Source organism: Euprymna scolopes, chromosome 27 (assembly GCF_053919585.1).
Source record: "Euprymna scolopes isolate OS-2025 chromosome 27, ASM5391958v1, whole genome shotgun sequence".
Lineage (NCBI taxonomy): Eukaryota > Metazoa > Mollusca > Cephalopoda > Sepiida > Sepiolidae > Euprymna > Euprymna scolopes.
Genome location: NC_136508.1, coordinates 84,143,633 through 84,163,045, shown reverse-complemented (window position 1 = coordinate 84,163,045; position 19,413 = coordinate 84,143,633). Strand labels below are relative to the sequence as shown.

General features: G+C 31.1%; 1 protein-coding gene and 1 pseudogene across 1 annotated transcript in view; both read right to left on the bottom strand.

Moving 5' to 3' along the window:
• Positions 1-19,413, bottom strand: part of LOC145248952 (uncharacterized) — a 208,252-nt gene that overhangs the window by 132,018 nt on the left and 56,821 nt on the right. The window lies entirely within an intron of this gene.
• On the bottom strand, positions 7,713-7,838 carry LOC145249210 (U2 spliceosomal RNA; annotated as a pseudogene).

Below are 19,413 nucleotides of genomic sequence, written 5' to 3'. Positions count from 1 at the left end.
AAAGCAAGAAAAATATCAAAGATCTTAATTGCTTTTAGAAATGGAAAACATTACATAAATAGAAAATAACTTCCAACAAATATGTGAAGGTCATGACCGAAAATTGAAATCAAAACCTTAGGATATTCAGTATGAGGTTTTACCAACTGGCATACTTGGAATTTCTTATAGAGCTTAAAACATTATCCTAACAAAATAATTTGAAACAGATTTGATTTAATGCATGAATTCAAACAAACTAAACGAATAGGTAAACATTATGAACAGTATATATATTATTTGAAATTCATTATTGAGATTAGTATTATTTATTTTATTGCAGACTTATCCTCATCTTTTTATCCCGTCGCGGTTACCACCTGACAAAGGCCAGAGGAATAGTTGGCAGAAACGTGAAAAAAAAAAAAAAAAAAAAAAAAAGAGGATAATAGGCCGCAATAAAATTAACAGTGTTGAAAATTTAATATTTAATTTACAATTTTGCTTTAACTACATATTGTATGTAGTTCTTTCACAATTATTCTTCCAGCCTAGTAAAAATATGCGAACAAAGAACATATTTGCCATTAAAATATAAAATGGTTTTTACTAAATTCTTTGAAATTTACTTCAAGTATTCATTATGCACCAAATTTTTAGTCTATAAAAACAAAAATCACTCAAGTTTTAGCATTTTCAATCGTTTGTGATGTTTTTCATTTAACTTTGCTGAATATCACTATTTAACCTAAAAGACTAGTAGCTGTATTTTTCAATAAAAATGTTCACATTTTATGAATATTTGTTAAATTTGTATAGGTCTGTTCCTATTTATTTGCTCCCCTCTCCCCCAACGAGAGCAGAGTTAGACACATGGTCGGTTTTTAATGCGAGGAAAACCCATCTCCCAAAAAGGATACTCTAGATAGAGACAAAATTGAAATTGCTAAAAAGATTAACTACACTTTGAAACATTTGTTATAAAGTAAAAAAACAATTTAGTTAGACACAAGGCCATCAAGACTGAGGTCTTTTTTTTTTTTTTTTAAGGTGTTTGCTTGATGTGATATGCTATATGATACAGAAGAGATTAAAGAAATTTTTTAATTTTTAATTAGGTATGTTTATCATGTTAGTTGTATAATGCTCAATGTCGGTGATAGAACCTATGCAGATGTAAGGTTGGAGACAGAAACACATCTGGTAATTTCTTGCCTTGATTGAACTAAACATGAAAAACTACCTGACATGCTTTATTGAATCGTTCACCAAAATGTGTTGAAATCGATACACAATCCCATCCTCAAACATCATGAAACATGTGTTGAGTCACAAGAAGTGGAAAATTGAAGTTTGAATTTGGAGATTATCTGATGTTGAAATTGTGAAATTACAAAGGAAAACGAATTATGTAAGAGTCAGGGAGCTTCAATAGATAAAGAAAAAATCGAAAGCAGAGGGCAACTGACATGTGGATCGGTGTGGACTCCTCTATCATTTAATCCTGTCAATCTAAGTCAAACAACAACCTACCAGAGGATGGAATGATGATGCTCATCACATCCAGGTTTAAAGTTGCCTTAAACATTCAAAATGTCTATTATATGATTACATTTTGTGCCCTTTTACATGTCTTGTTACATTTTGCCGTGTTGCCAATAAATTTGATTTGATGAACTTGGTTCACTATTAGAAAGTAATCTATTCCTCCTCCTTTGGTAAAATTGCATAAAATCTGAGCTTAATTCATATACACATATAGTAAGAAGCCAGTGAAAATCTTAATGCTCCATCATATAAAAAAAATTGTATTTTGTTAGTTTCTTTTGAAACTTTATATATTTTTTTTTTTTTTACATAAAATACTTTATTCTTCCAGGAAGAAAATTTCAGATTGCTGCCATCTTAACTAGATAGCAGCAGCATGAGAGCTTGGTGAATATACAATGCTTAGAATTAAAAAAGATATTAGACCTAATAGCTCAGTTCTTAGTGTATAAAGTTGAAGATTTTTTACATGGAGGTCACCACTTATCAAGGCCCGGAAGCCACTTGGGGATAAGGGTTATTGCATGTACAGTAATCAATGGGATAGTATAGTAATCGTTAGTATTGGAGGTTTGATAAAGGGTTTTGCTTAAGGGAGCGGTTTGTCAGGAATTTATGTTGGACTTAAAGACATCCAAGTTGAAGTCAGGTGGGAAACAGGCAAACGGAAGAGTTCCACAGTCGTGCACTTCTAAGAAAGAAGCTCTGCTCATGGAATCTACGCTTGGATTTAGGCACAGATAAAGAATGGGGAAAATTAATCACAGTGGTTTTAGCCAGACGGGTGTTTCTCGTGAAAGATTGGCGAGGGGGGGGCCAGAGACTGCAGTTCAGATGAGCACTTGGCAAAAAAATAACGATAAAACAAAGACAGGCTCGCAACGTCTCTTCTGTGAGAGAGAGGCTGCAGGGAAGAGAATAGGGCATCTCCCACTAAGTCACGAAGTCTATTTTGTACTGTCAGAGCAGGATAGGCTGTTTTTAGCAGCTCCTGCCAAGATGTGGCAGCAGTACTCCATCCTTGGACGTACTTGACTTTTATACAGATAGAGAATTGCATCAGTAGTGAGATATCTTCTGGAGCGGTAGAAGGATCCCACCATCCTCCCAGCGACCTTGGCAATAGACCTGATGTACGTGTTCCATTTCAGATCAGGAGTAAAGGTCAAACCCAGAAGCTTATCAAAACATGGAGCCTCCCCAAGACGAGAGCCATCCATTTCAATTGATGCCAGATAGGGATCAGAGCGTTGATGATGTAAAGATAGGAGCTTGGTTTTGGATGCATTAAAAATAACCAGCCACCTTCCCCTACTGTACCACAAGCTCAAGATCAGAGGAGAGAGAATCAGAACTTTGTCATTTAAGGCCTTTGATGTATTGCCTAGTTTCAATCTAGACATCCACCTTTTCTTTTTCTTTACTTTAAAATTCTTAGATCTTAGTTATTTTGTACGAAAGATTTTCTATTTTTATAATTATTTTGCTCTAGGACTTCTAGCTAGTACTATGTCTCCACCATGGCAAAACCTAGTAGGAATACTTAAGTCTATTTATATAAAGTTACGTACACATTTACCTATTTGTATGTACATGATTCATTTCTAATTAACAAATCATTAAAAATTTTGGAACACAGCTGCTAAGTGTAAGGGTGAATAATGTGGGCAAGATTTAGTTTATGCAAAAGTGGTATAAAAAAAAAAAAATAAAAAAAAAAAAAATAAAAAAAGGTGGGGGAAGAAGCCCTTCATCAGATACCTAAGACTTGTGAAATTTTAATACAAGACAATTATTCCCTAAATTTAAGTTTGAAATATTTTCAAGGCTTTTCATAATGTTTGAAAATGTTTAAATCCATTAGATTTGCATCAAATTTTATTAATAATCAAACACTAATTAAACAAGATTCTCTAAATTTCAATGTTTTCTGAAGAGTCCTTAGACTTAAGCTTTAAATTTTAGATAATTTCTAGAATCAAAATTATGTAACAGATTTTGATCAGAGTTGTAATAAGCATTCTTGTCATAATGTTTGAGTAGGAACAATTGATTTAAAATAAATTTGTGGTAATGATAGAGAAATAAGAGGCCACACTCAGCATGTGCTCACTGGAAGGAAACAGTGGGACAAAAACGTAGCACCATTCAGTGATCATGTAGATTTAGGTGCTGTTGGGAGTCCAAAATGGAAGAATTTTTTTTTTTTTTTTTAAGAGACATTTGTTTTCAATCACACATTCACATGAGCTTTGCTGTTGATGGAAAAAAAAAAAAAAAAAACTTGCTGCTTGTGTGAAGAATGTCTTTCGTTAATGAAGAGAACAAAATAATTCAGCTCAACTGAAATAATTTAAATGACTGAAGTAGGAATTTATTACCTGAATAAACTTTCCGTCATCTTAATTCTAAATATATCTTTCAAAATTAAAACTTTCAATTTTTTTACTTAACTTTGAAGTAATCATTTTTCCCCCAAAGAGTTGGCTACAAGGTCAATCAAGATACATCAGCATACAGGTTTTATTTTTAGGTGAAAAGCCAAACGTTGAAAATTTTAGCAGAGTCCTATTTCTTTTTTTTTTTTTCAGTCGACTCCACCTAATACGAGTAGTTTGATTCAACAATTTTTCTTTTAAGAGTCGGAATTTGTATTTTGCAAAACTAGCTTAGAATTCTGAGTTGCCATTTTCAGTATATTTCCCATTTTAGATTTTCATAATGTACCAAACAAATAGAACACATAATACTGTCATAAAAATCAGATCAATCAAAAATGGTTTCAATTGATGGAATAATTAACAATGAATAATTATCTTACAAGATTAAACCTTTTCTACTGAGTAGATTAAATAGAAGAAGCAGTAAAAATAATCGCAAGCATCGAATATTGGTCAGTATTCAATTTTAGAACAAAGAAATTCAGTTTTACAATTTTGATTAGAAATTGGAATTTGATTTATAAATTACTAGCATTCAGATAAGCTATGGATGAAAAAAAAAAATCAAAGTTGGCATTATGCCTTCTGAGATTCAATGAAAAAAATGTAAGCTCATTTTCAAACTACTTGTTAGATCGTTTTTTTTGCAACCACTACTGTACGATTCATGCATGGCTACATACCAGCAGATCTCGTGTAAATTATGTAAACATAATGCAAAAAAAAAAAAAAAAGAAAACATTAGAAAATCAATATTAGATTTTTAGATATTCTTATCGATTTGCTTATTTTTCTGAATATCATGAATGAAAATGACTTTAGAAACTGATTTATGAGAACTACTAAAAGCGATCTGAAAAATGTTGAGATCGATTCAACTTTTGTGCATTCATTGTTTTCTGAGTGAGTTTAGGATATTTTTAATACAAATTTATGCTAGAATTAAATTCTGATGCAAGAATGCCATTTTTAAAATGTTTTAATTTGTCTTTATTTTATTCAAGGGAGATGGCGATGTGGTGTTGTGCATCCAGATGTAGATTGAAGATCTGATGTGCCAGGTTCGAATTTTGTCTGGTCCATAGCACCACTTCATCTATGGATGTTGGCAACCTTCACATGGTCCCTTCTATGAATACAGGATTCTTAAAAGAATTGTGGAAATCAATACCAACAACAGAATAGAGATGGTAAAACCGTTATACCATCTCAATTCATACAAAAAGGTCTTGTTCAAAAGTGGAAATCATTTTATTTAGCTCTTAAAGTTTTATAATCAACTGGGTCAAGTATCTATGGTGAGTAATAATTGGATTAGAAATGACATTTGCAATATTTTGCAAGTATCAACACATATCTCTTTAAAAGGATTAGTCAGTCATACATAAGTTTGAAAAAAGCATTCTCACAACTAAACATACAATAAATCGAATGTTACCCACCCCTTTGTAATTTTGGTGAAGAAGAATCCACCATGACAGATCAATGTGTAGAAACTGTCAATCTATTCCATAACACCTAGTTAGATATTCCGATTTATTTTCTTTAATAAAAAAAAAAAAAAAAAAAAAATGGAGTTGCTGAGTTGAGGCAAGATTTATATAATAAGGTTGGGGGGGGGCGATATTTTTATTCAGACCATCTCTACGTGATTACCTACCAAGACTAAAAGAGCGCTTCACCTGCTTTTGAGCAAACATGGCGTAGATCAAAACCTGGTCAGAGATAGAAACTGACTTCCAAACTAACCTAAAAGCTATTCAACATGTGCTAACATGTGAAATCACTTTGTTGTTTCATTGTAAAACTTCAGTTAAAGTTCTGAGAAATGAAGGGGGACCCCCTTCCTGGGTTGCTAACACTTAATCTCTATAAGAAAGGCATAGATATTCGAATATTCCTTTACCTCTCACACAGAGTTAGTACAGCAGTTGAGAACATAATTTTCCTCTTTCCAATTGACCATTATAAAACAAACGAATAGAACAAATTAGATCACCAGGTTTGTTTTACTGCCTATTTTATATGCTGGTGTAAGAAGTAAAAATATAAAAATACCGTTTTTGACAAAGAAAATGAAAAATAATTTTACAAGTTCTGAAATAATACCTAAGCTCCATATGAATATCAGTTGTGTATATAAGCTTTTATTTGTAATCATTAATAAGCTGGCCATAGTTAAGGGCGACTCAAAGGTTTAGTTTCCTTGTCTACTGCACAGAAATGTATTTTTAATAAGTATTCATTTAATATTAAATAATGTAATTATCGAATGTAAAGAATTTTTTAAAAATTTCAAACATTAAGTTATCATTGATGGAATTAACTTGGAATCGCTACCGTACAAAGCCTGTCTCATATCCATTGTATCAGGTGTGTCGCTTGATATAATTTCATGAAAATTTAACAGAAACCATTTTCGTTCAGCAGTGTATCTTTTTTTCTTTTTTTGAAGGCGGAAGCCAATCATTTTCTGTAGTTTTTAAATAAAATGCTATTTTTGAAGTAGGATTTTAAAAGTTAAATTTAATTATTACAGCGTAATTAGCCAATCAAAATTCTTGAAATATGAATTAACACATGTGTATCATCAAAAACATGTGTTACTAAATCAGTGTCATATAGGAAGAGGATTTGCTTTCTCCTTCCTATAAATATAATTATTTAAAAATAACATTATGCAGGATTGTATTTGATAAACTAAAATACATTTTAGGATTTGGTCTGGTGCTCCCCATAAATAATTGGTGAAACATAGGTATGGACAAAAATGGCCGGGGGGGGGGGGCTCTTATGCTTCATAAAATTCATAAAAGATGCTTATATTTTTAGTATACATCTAAATTTTAATTATGTTTGAAAGATAACAGGCCAAAGTTAGTTTCTAAAAGAAAAAAATACAGCGGAAAATATTTTTTCAAATTTGTTCAAATTTCAACACAAATTAGCCTTAAAAATCTGAAAAAATTAGTTTTTTCAACGATAATTAGTAAATTAAAATCTTGATACTGAATTAAAGCAAATGTGCATACTTTTTCAAATTAAAAATTGCATAATGAAAAAAGTGATTGGCGGTTTAAAAACGTCTCACAGAAAATATAAACATAAATCCAGCAGATTTTCACAAAAGTATAGATTACAGGATGTGTAATTTCGTTTAATTTAATTTTGTTGTAATAAAACAGGAAATGCTTAATTAGAATATTTTTGAATGTACACGATTTATTTTTCTCTAAAAAGTTTATTTAACTTTATATAACTTTTTTATTCAATAATACTCTAAAATGATTGATGACGTTTGTTTGCGAATATTTTCCTTAGACTTTGAATTAAAACGTTTGTAAAGTTTTATTCAAAAAGTCAATTTTAGCAATTACATTACTCGCTTTATTCTTAGAGTTTATTATCCATTCAAAAATAAGCTAAAACAATTCTTTATTGATTAAATAGAATTCAAATTTTAAAGAAAACGAGGCCGATAGCCATTAGTCGCGTGCTCTCGTGTAATGAATGAATGAGTGAATGAATGTAGGATTGACATGAAATTCTTAAAGATAAACTAATATGACCGAAAAATGGGCTGAAATGACTTAAATAAAAAGTAAATGACTTATAATGACTTTAATGAACTTAAGGATGAATTGAATGACCTTAAGAATGACTTGAATGCTTAAAAAATAACTGGAATCCTTCAAAAACAACTTGAATGATCTGGAGAATGACTTGAATAGCTTGAGACTGGTTGTAAAGTGGATGATCATTTTACATTAAAAAATACAGAAAAGTGATCCCCCACTTTATATCACAATAAGTACAGCATGTAAGAACAAATATTACACTTTGATCTTGGCCAAAAGGCCAAGAAAAGGTATTTATTTGCTCCCCACCGAGCAAATTAGGCACAAGGCCGATTTTTAATGTGAGGAGTGAAGGGGAAATGGGGACCAACTCCCCGGAGAGTAGGGGAGCTGGATAGTGACAATTGGTATGAAGGGTTGGACCTACATTGACCAAGGTCTTATATGTGAGATTGCCCCCACATATGGTCTTTGCTTACAGTATCTGCTGGAATTTCAATTTTTTTATTACTTTTTTAGGATTATAAAAATAAATTCTCACACTGATATTTACATATTTATGTATACAAGGAAAATATATTACATTTAATGTTTCCCATGAAAATGTTAGCATTAAAATCACATTTTTAGCAATTATGTTTTGGGTGAAAATATTGAATTAAATAGTGTTTATTCAATATTATCGTTGGTTTTAAAAATTGATTTTTATGAGTTATATTGATTTCATTAACCCAGACTTTAGGGACTTATTCGTAATATTCCTGAAATATTTCTTCAAAATTTAATTAATATCTACAAAGCTTTATTTTCATAAAAAGGAAAAATAAATTCATGTGATTTTTTTTTTTTAGTAGTTAAAACTAACTTAGTAAAGGTGTTTTTGTTTACATAAAATCATACGGTTTTATTAAGATTTTATAAAATATAGATTCATTACATTCTGTGATCGTTAATAAATACTGAAAATTTTGTTAAAATTGGTTGATTTCCTGAATTTCAGTGAATTTTTAAATGAAGTGACTGGTCAAAATGTTTATACATTCATTTTGCATGTATCTAATGAAACAAATATTAAGTTTGTATATGCTAGTCTATAATGTACACAATCTAAGAGACTGGCTTTACTTTATATACTAGATGGATATCCATTTTCTCCATAAGAGTTGCATCTGGCTACCTTTAAGAAGCATGAGGAATTGAAATGTCCCTATCAAGCAGGACCTTATATTATACGATTCCTTAATATGCAAACTATAAATGATCTCATTTTAAATCCCTATATCACATGATTAAACCAGCAAACCTAACATCTCATATCAGGTGATACGGCAACATAAAATAAAATCTTGTCAACTATTCTTAACTACGATCGTGAATAGAATAGCCCAAATGCAGATTACTGGACTTTTAAAGAACTCGTTAGTTTAAAAGCGTTTTATATGCTGGCATGTATTGGTTAGCTTTTAGAAATTGACTTCCGAACTAACCTATCTTTGGCCAAGTCTTTCATTATCCCACTTTCTTTCCAGTCCATACTTATCACTAGGGCTGTGACAACAGCATATTCCTTTCATTGTTTTAACTCTTGCGTATATATCTGCTGGTATCTTATGTTTTTATATAGACGGATGTGGTTCTCAGTTGATTAAGTGTGTGTAACTGTGTCGGATATATACCCGAGAGTCAAAAGAATGAAAAGAATATTCTGTTGTCACAGCCCTAATCACTTCCTCACGTTTTCCTTGGTCTCATCCTATCAACTAACCCTGCTTTCTCAATTGTTCTACATCTAACTCTAGCATTCTCGTCCAACATGACCAAACCAACACACATCTTATATGTCCAGATTTAATCCGAGCTTCGAAATCCGATCTGAGCCTGTCTTTTAGACTTATTACACATTTGTGCATAACATTTTCATATACCTCTCTATGGAACACATATCCTCTATTCTCACCGACCAAGTTTCTTTATCATACATCAGACTAGCCACACATGGCCAATAGACTTAGTCGACAGCAGTAATATTCTATTGGCCAGTAATGGTAGAAGTTCCCTGAAATTACATTTATTCTGGACTAAAAAAAATCTTATAAGCAAAAAAAATAAAAATACTTATGACGTTTCTGAATTTTTGAGATGAGGATTGGTTATTCATAATCGTATTATATGGATTCTCATCTTGAGCGTGATTTTCACAACGTTTCAGTTGATGTAACCTCCCACCTTCTTCAGATGTATCTTGTTGAACTCCAGAATGTTTCTGTCAAACTCTAATCAAAATTCCGTCCAAATTCCAGAGTGCGACAAGATACACTTGAAGGTCATAGGTTACATTGACCGAAACATTGGGGAAATCACTCGAGATGAGAACAATAGTCTCATGAATCCAAATAAATACTTGTCATTCGACAGCTGTTAATCTAGCTCTTTTTGTTAAATCTAGAATTTCTATTATGTATATATATATATTTAATATAAATGTACTGTAATTTTAGAAACTAAGTTTTCATTTAAATTACATCTCTTGAAAATTAAGGAATGTAATATTTTGTGTTGGTAATTTATTCTATATTTTTTATTAAAACATGACAATTAATGTAAAAACTATTACTGTGTATAAGAAAATAGGGCGAATATATTACAAATGAACATGAAACATTAATATAAAAAAGTTTTTTTTAAAAGCTTTACAAATTATACAAATATGGCATGCAAATAGCTGTGTTTCGGTCTGTTCTCTGCTATCTAATACAGTATTTCAAGATATTCTGTTGTATTATTGATTTAAATAATGAGCTATTTTGATGGCAATACAGGTGTTCATTTAAGATTTATATTTTTTAAAAGCATGTTTTGTAAAAATATTTTACAGATATTATAAAGTGGTGGTAATCTTTTTTTTCTTTAATTTCTAAAAGACAAACCTCATTTAATAATTAACACCGATATATTGATATGCTTTTAACATTCACCCAAATTATAACCGATTGGAAGTGTGAGATGTTAAAAATAGTTTGGGCTGCCAGAAATGCGGAATTTGAGATTTAAGTTTTTTAAAGTCAACTTACAGTTCTGCAAACAGATGGCCACGATATCGTGTATCAGAAAAACCGGATGCTTAAACCCAAGAATTATATTGCTTGCAAGATTGCTTTTTTTAAGTTTAAAACGAAAAGCAATCAACAAATTCCACGACTGATAAGAAACTGATCTTGAATTAATGTTGACAATTATTCTTTTATTGCTAAATTGGGCTTGACTGTTTGCTAACATTGCTGTTTATAAATTTATTGGCGATATTAAAGGAAATACTTGAGTTTTTAGAACAAAAAATTGTGTTTAAATAAAAATCCTAAATTGATCAACAGAAAACTCATGCAGAAAAATCCAGGTGATTCAAAGGAATAAGCAATCCAAAGTCGACAACAAACAGAGTCAGAAAAAAATTGATATTAATTATTTTTTGCATAAAATAAATATTGTTTCATTGTTTTGAATTTGTTTTTAGTATTATAAAGAAATATATTCATGAAATATTTGATTTCTTCATTTTTTTTAACAAAAATATTTTTTTTTAGCTGATAACGTTTGAATTAAATTCTATATGTTTAACATGTAAAAACTTTTTATTTCAGAACTAGCATGCCACCTGACATTGCCCAGTCGTAAAATACACTTAATGATATTTTGATTAATGCAGATTTCATATTTATTATATTGGACCTAATACATAGTAATGATTTAAAAAGTTAAGACTTGTGTGCTACCATTGAGAATTGAAACCAAAACGTTTAGCTTACAATTCCTTACTTTTCCTATGAAGACGTTTGCTAAAAGGTTAAAAATTAAAATGTGAACCAATAGCCATTATGTTGTGCATGCATATTCATAATGTTGTCGTTCAACCTTCATCTGGCAATTTTAATTTTCACAGAGTTTCCCTAGTTACCTAAATATAAAATTTTGCATGGGTTTAAATAGCTTATATATAGTTTCATGTCTGTAGACCAAAAAAACTGACAGGAGTTTGGTAGGCAAAATTTTAAAACAAATATATATATATGCATACATAAATATATATAGAAAGATGTTTGGGTCTATAACCTTTTTATAAATATTACGCAAGTACAAAATATGTGAATATAATTACACATAATAGTTAACTAAAGATGATCCCATAAATACGAAAAAATTGACAGGGAATTATAATGAATGTTTAAAAGAATATGCAAATTAGTTAGATCTTTTGCTAGTTAATGCAATTTCACAACACATATAAGTTGTATTTTCTTTTTAAATAAATAGAAAAAAAGAGTTATTACTATTATTACAAAAAAAAATTATAGTATAAATTTTATTTTGGTGAAAGCTGTCTGACAGACGAATAAACAAAATGGTGGCTGAGATAATTGTTTAACTTCTAATAATTACAGATTGAAAAGAGCTAAAAATAATTATTTTCAACACCACTCACTCAAAGTCAACTCCCCCCCATCCCTAAAAAAAAAAAAAAAAATCATACACAATTGCCTCAATCATCTAAGCTAACATTCATGTTTTTCATGTTTATCAGACAGCTTTCACCAAAATATTTTTTTACGAAAATATTATAGTGGGTCCGGTAGAATATAATTTTTCTGTATTTATTGTTTATGTATTTGTTTTGATAAAGAATTCTCAACAAACATTCTGAACTTTACCCTCACACTCCACAAAAAAAAAAAAAATAAAAATTAAGTTACTATTTGAATTGTGATAAATACCAATTCCCGTCTTTAAGATTCCCTATTATAGTCCATCAATGCAAGTGCGCCTTTTTTATAAATACTTCGTTAGTTTGACTTTTCAATACAAAATTCTGCTTGTCTTACATTGTAAGAATTTTTGTTATTTTGCATTATCTATAAATATAAAAGCGAAAATGTGTGTATGTATGTAAGTTTGCTTTTTGTGTCGAACAAAGGTTTTTCTCCGAGAAGCGGTCGGTCGGTCCACAACTTCTCAAAACTTTTTATATCACATAAATCATAATATCTACGAGTTAACAGAGGTCGCCTGTCTATTTAATTTACTCGAGTTTGAAAAAATAAATATTCAACATTTTTCGCTTGCCGCATGTAGATTAGACTTTTTCGTATAATAAAAGCGACACTAATTCTAGCGGTATTTTCCGGTCACGATCGCCAGAAATGTCCGAAAGCAATCAGATTTTCTCAATGTGGAAATTTTCCTTATATCCGACAATTGCTATTCAATTTGGACAATCCCCTTTTTATGGGGAGTTGGTCCCCTCCCCCAACAGCTTAGAAAATAAAAATAAAAAAGCGTTCCCACAGTAAATAAAATACTGTCCCGCAGTCAAAGTTGACCTCATTAAGTCATTAAAACGTGCACCTGCCAATTCTAAATAGTTTAATAAATTCAAACGTGTTTCTGTTAGTATTTCGCGATGGCCCAATGGTTAACGTCGCACATTTTTTCCACCCTTTAATTTCCAACTGCGTCTCAAGGGTTCAGGTTTGATCCTTATACTTACCTACCAAAACGTTTTTTATTTTACCCCCCCCCCCTTCAGACACAAACACCCGGGTATTTTGATTTACCCAAAACCACACACACCTCCAAACACCCCGGCCAATGCCGGGTATCCCCCGCTAGTCAAAAATAAAGGCTACATCAACTTTTCAGAACTTTTTTTTTTTTTTTTACATAGCAATCACCACTTATGAAAGCCCAGAGGCCACTTGAGAATAAGGATTAATGAGTGTACAGTAGTCAATAGGATAATATCGTAATAATCATTAATAGTGGAAATTTGGTAAATTGGATTACTTAAGGGGACGGTTCAACAAGAATTTATTTTATGTTGAACTTGAAGACAACCAAATTGTAGTCAGCTGGAGAGCAGGAAAACGGAAGAGTTCTACAGGTATGCAGTTCTAAGAAAGAAGCATTGTTTATGGAATCTATGTTTAGGTTTAGACACAGATAAAGAGTGGGGGAAATTACTGATAATAGTTTCAGTTAGACGAGATTTTTGTGAAAGTTTGGTGAGGGGAGGACCATAGATTGGAGCTCAGACGAGCACTTGCATGAAAATAATGATAAAGCAGAGACAGGCTTGCAACATCTCTTCTAGGGGAAGAGGTTGCAGAGAAGAGAAAAGAGCATTCCTCCACTAGGATACAAAGTCTATTTTGAACTTTGTCAAGGCAGCATAAGGTTTTTCTAGCAGCTCCGCCTCAGATGTAGCAACAGTCCTCCATCCTTGGATATACCTAGCTTTTATATAGGTAGAGAACTGCAATAATATAAAACATGTTGGTAGATTTTATTATCTATATAATACTACTAGGGAGACCCAACATTGCTCGGAACTGAATGATGATCAACAAAGGTTTCACACTTCCATACTTTTGTCATCAAAATTGGTGAAATCACGAATTTTTCAATTAAAATCGATTGTCTGCTCTAGTTGGAGACCCATCACTGTGCACCAGGAGGAAGTTTCATATACCTCTCCACACTGACAGTCTACAATACATTGTAATCTACATTGCAGGGTGTAGAACCTACTGTTGATTTTATAAAATTATTTTTTTTTTATATATGATGCCTTGAGTTAACGTTTAAAATGAAAAAGTCAAGTACCATGGTTCAATTGTGCTTTAACCAGAAACATTCATTTCAAACGCGCCCGTGCTACAGCAAAGAACCTATTGCTGATTTTATAGGTTAGGCCTTTCAGTTTGTATGGTAATAAAACTTCTCAAATGCACTTGTGATGTTAGGCTGTGTAATGTCTTAACTCGGTTGTTCTTTCATCTAATTATTTTGATTATCAATACTTCCAATACAAGATATTCCAATACAAAACTTATCTAAGAACACTCAGGTACAAAGTACCTTCATGTAAAATTTCATAAATATCAGCCCAGAGCGAACGAACTCGGATACAAAGTTCCATTTACATAATTGTAGAGATAGTGATTCTGCTTGTTCTTTCCTTAGTTAATAAAATAAGGTTAAAAAAAAATTTTTGAAGGGTAAATTTGCAAAATTTGGTTGTAAAGGGGCCAAATTTGGCAACCATGGACAAGAATATGAGAGTGACCTCCATTTGATGTAGCCTCGTTTTTGAATATCATAACATACCATTGGTGTAATGATGCAAGAAGAAACTTAATTTCAACGTGCTGTGGTTCTTCACTGAAGAAAGTCATTGAAACGTTACATAAGGGAACATTCAAAATGGTTAAAAAAAAAAAAAAATTGTCTGCTAATAGGTGCTGGACTAAACGAGTAAAGTAACGACTGTCTCTTACAATGTTATTTTATTATTTGTATTGAATTGATCTATACAGCACAATATTATTTTCTAAGCATTTATTAGTACTTACCTCATTTGGGTCAGTTCGTCATTTCAAATACAATTGACACTTCATAGAAATGTGGAGAAACTCATATTTGCTGTGTTATTGCGTTTTTTCTATCCAATTCATTTTTTTTAACACTATCCAAAAAAAATATCAGCTTTATAAAAACATTTGTTTATTAAATATATTTCTCATTCTGCAGAAGTTTCACAGGTTCTTCTAGTCTATATAATAATATACTACGCCATTTCATGTCCGTATATATGTTATCACCATTCACACATTAAAAAGAAAAAATGAAATCTGATCAGCAAATGAAGGGGATCAGTGATTATTTTGATCCCACTAAAGTAAACATTCATTTTAAAATGAATTATTCCAAAATCAAGTTATGCTGTCCTGTTGACTAAAACAGTACAATTTTAAATAAGCACATTTCAAAAAGTAACTTTCGTTTATTGGTCTAAATATTTAGCAGACAATTATTTTTAAAGTATGGTTGAGGATTTGTTTTAAAAAGAATTAAACTGCTACAATTCTTAAAAAGGAGACGTTTATTTTATTTAAAGAATGATTTATAGAAGAAACGTCATTTTCATAATAGTATCGACATATTTATAAATTCAAAATAAATATCAAGAGTAAAGTATATAGAAAGCACAATGGAATTTCTATGGGGTTTTGTTAGATGATTTATAAAACATGATTGCCAAAATATAAAATTCAAAGTAATAATTTTTATTTCTAATGAGGCAAATTGAGTAAAAAACAAAACTTGCACAATAGAACTTTTGGTTTGAAAATATTAATTTTCAGATTACAAGCCTCCATTAGTTTTAAAATCAATTTGTAAAATAAAGAATCCATAGGGAGTTAGCCAGTATTAACAAATGAAGTCCTATTTTTAGTAATTTTATTTAAGGTTTTGATCATTTTATTTGTTAATATAGATTTTTTCCCGCTTTCAACACGTTTGGCAGGAGATATAAACTGCCATATACTGTGATAACAGAGAGGGGGGGGGTATCAACACAAGATACAGAAAAAAAATTACTTGCAACAGACTTAAAACATCGAGGTCTAGGGCCATCAAGAGATTACTCAAGTGAGTAAGATCATTGGAAAAATAGAAAGCTAATGGGATACTGCAAGAATCAGTATCAGATATCATCATGCTGTATAACATTTGCTCAATGGTGCGATGTCATGGATTTCTTTAATATTGTTGCAGGATCTTGGAGTGATACCAAGCTCCTTTCCTTTTCATCTTGTGCCTAGTTTATGCCCTGCAGACAGTTGCTGATCTAGCGATAAATTTATGTCAAGGAAAAATAATAGACATGATTATGCAGATGACCTTGTTTTTTTTGTTTTTTTTTGTCAGACATGACTGATCGAGCTAAGAAACTTCTCCATCTCAAAGTGGAGATTATATACTAGCAGGACCCATTTCTCGGTGTTGCCCCAGGATATATAAAAGGAATCTGAATTGTTACATTTTTAACTTTTTTTGATGTTAGCAGCTACATATTTAGTCCCCCATCCAGATGGGAAATTGACCTGGAACATAGTTTTGTGTTTGCCTGTATATGTGCACTGGAACTTTCGATATAATCCGTGTTATTTCAGTGCATTAACAAAATGTAATTCATATTTGCATCTTAAATTTTGAACAATCTAAAATGGTCAAAAAAAAAAAAAAAAAAAAAAGTGAAATCGTGATGTTAATATTTTTGATTCATAATGAGAGTATGACCACAAGGATTTGGACGATCTTATTTATAATTACGCATTAGGACAATCAACCAATGAGAAGCCTTCGACCTTATAAAAATATCAAATTTTGGATACAAGTCAGTTCACTATCAGTCTCCGTCTTGACAAGACGGAAACATTGCTGATAGAGACTACATTGATTTTTGACCGATCTATTGCCGCCATCTTTGTTATAGAGAATTACTCAACACTAGAGATCATGACTGCATTGATTCGACAATTTGATTTACTACCGCCATCTTTGTGCAACATAATCACTTAACACTTAAAAAGACCATTTTAAAATGCTGAAAGTATCAAGTTTTCGTTACCTCTAATATTTCCTTTTTCCAGAATAAGTATATAAAAATGCTGAAATTAATTTTCCTTGTTTGAGAATTCTTCCTAGAGTGAGGCAAAAATAAACTTGTTTGGATTATTTAAAAATTCTGAAAATATTTGGTTTTAAAGAAAATTTAAAATCTAAATATATTAAAATGTTTAAAGTGTTTGGTTTTCATTATCTGTAAGTTTTATTTATTTGAGAATTTCTCCTAGACTAAATGTTTCTCGAATAAGTATATAAAAATGTTCAAAGTATTTAGTTTTTCTTTGTTTGAAAATATCTTGTAGATTTAGACGATGCTTAATGTTTCAATGATAAGTTAAAATGATTAAAGTATTCAATATCATTTTACATTATCAAAACGTTAAAAGAACATCTCTATGGCATAGTCCGTGTAAAGGCGCAGACATATAGGTTTAGTAAAATTAAGTCCAGTAAAGTTAAACTAATGATAATGTTCGTATTTGGATTCATCAGACTACCGCTCTTATCTTGAGTGATTTTCACAACATTTTGGTTGAATTAACCTCCAACTTTCTTCATGTCGAACTCAGGAATGAGTCTGTTGAACTCTGGAATTTGGACCTCTATCCAGTCATGGCTGATGAAACAAGAGCATACTCCATGAAGTAAATAAAGGGTTCCGCTCAAAATTACGTCCAAATTCCCAAGTTCGACAAGATACACCTGAAGAAGGTAGGTTACATCGACCGAAACGTTGTGAAAATCACACTCAAGATGAAAGCAGTAGTTTGATTAATGCAAATACGAATAACCAATCCATATCTCAAAAATTCAGAAACGTCATAACGGTAATGTGTCAATAGTTATAAGTGTTCCTATAAATATATAGGATAATACAGATGCTGTCATCTATAGTAGTGGAAGCATTTTTTGTGTGATTCTCCACCCATGTATGTAAATGTAGAAAATACTAATCAAGTATATTATGATTTGCTGCAAATTAGGAAGACATTGCGAAAAACACCTCTATATTATTTAAGTTAAATCAAGCAGTTCTTCTAAAGTATTCATCTTTCATTGCTATATGACCAAAAAGTTCTTTTAGGTAATCATCAAAAAAGTTACATCTGTGTTTTCTTTCGACATAAAAAAAAGAATTGTTTTTGTTTTGTTGTGATATTACAGAAGACATATTTAAAGGTAATGTGGTAAAAGCAACTCGCGCATTTGCATTGTTTTGTCCGCAATGTAAAAAAACAAAAACAAAAAAATGTTTATGTTTAGTCATGATACAAATTGAAGCAAATAAAAATGGACGCCGTCTTGGAAAAAAGAGTGAACTTGCTTGTGGCCAGTTGAAATCGAAAATGTTTATTTATATTGTGAAAAAAGGAATAAAGTGTGGCAATGTTTATGTTTCTGTAGTCATTGAAAATAAATATTTGTGTAGTGTGTCCTTAAAAGAAAACGCAGTTGCCAAGTGTGGTTACTGAAGGTCTGTACGTGTTTATTGGAAACGAGTAATCATTGAAGTGATATTGCAATGTCGAATGAGCATTAGCTAACTGTAAACGAAATGAGGAAATGAAAATCACGATGACATGGCAAAGTTGGACCTTATGAAATATTAAGTAGTGGTCTTACCATTAGAAAGATCGAGGAAGTATTATGCTGCCACCTCTAACTATGACTTGTTTGGGAGTTTTCTAATCTGACTTCTGTTAGGAATTTAGTATATTGAAGGAAGTCAGTAGGTAATAGTTGGAAAATGTGTATCAGGTATAAGCAGATAGCATGGTGATTTTATAATATTGTGGCTCCAGTGTTTCTTTTCCAATGTCTTTCTGGATGGGAATAATCGTTTCTATTTTATTAAAATAGAGAAGAAATATCAAAGATGACTGCAAGAATGGATAATAACATCCATGTTTTTCATCAAGAGGACTGCTTCAATGTAAGTTGCTAGTTTTGTGTATTTTTATGTGTGGCCTTATTATATTAGATTGCTCCGAGATGAACTTTAAATTTCTAAAAAGAACATGGGCGAAAAATTCAACACTGATATTAATTTTGGTTGTTCATCTATGGACGAAAAGGTCAGGAAAAAAAAAGTACCAAGGTTTGTGATTTGGATAGAAACAGAAAAATGAATAAAAACTTAGTCACTGGAATTTAGCTTAACACATATTTAAATTACAAAGATAATATTTGTTTTTGTATTAGAACCTATTGAAATAGAAGATACTAGATACAGCTATTAAAGAACAAAAAATTGATGAAAATAAAAATTTAATTACAATAGTTATTAATCCAGCAAAAATTCAAACAATGGTAAAGAAAAAAATTTTTTTTTTTAGAGAGGCTACTTTTCAGTAAAACAAAAACGTTAATAAAAATAACGTATAACTGGTGAGCATAAATTT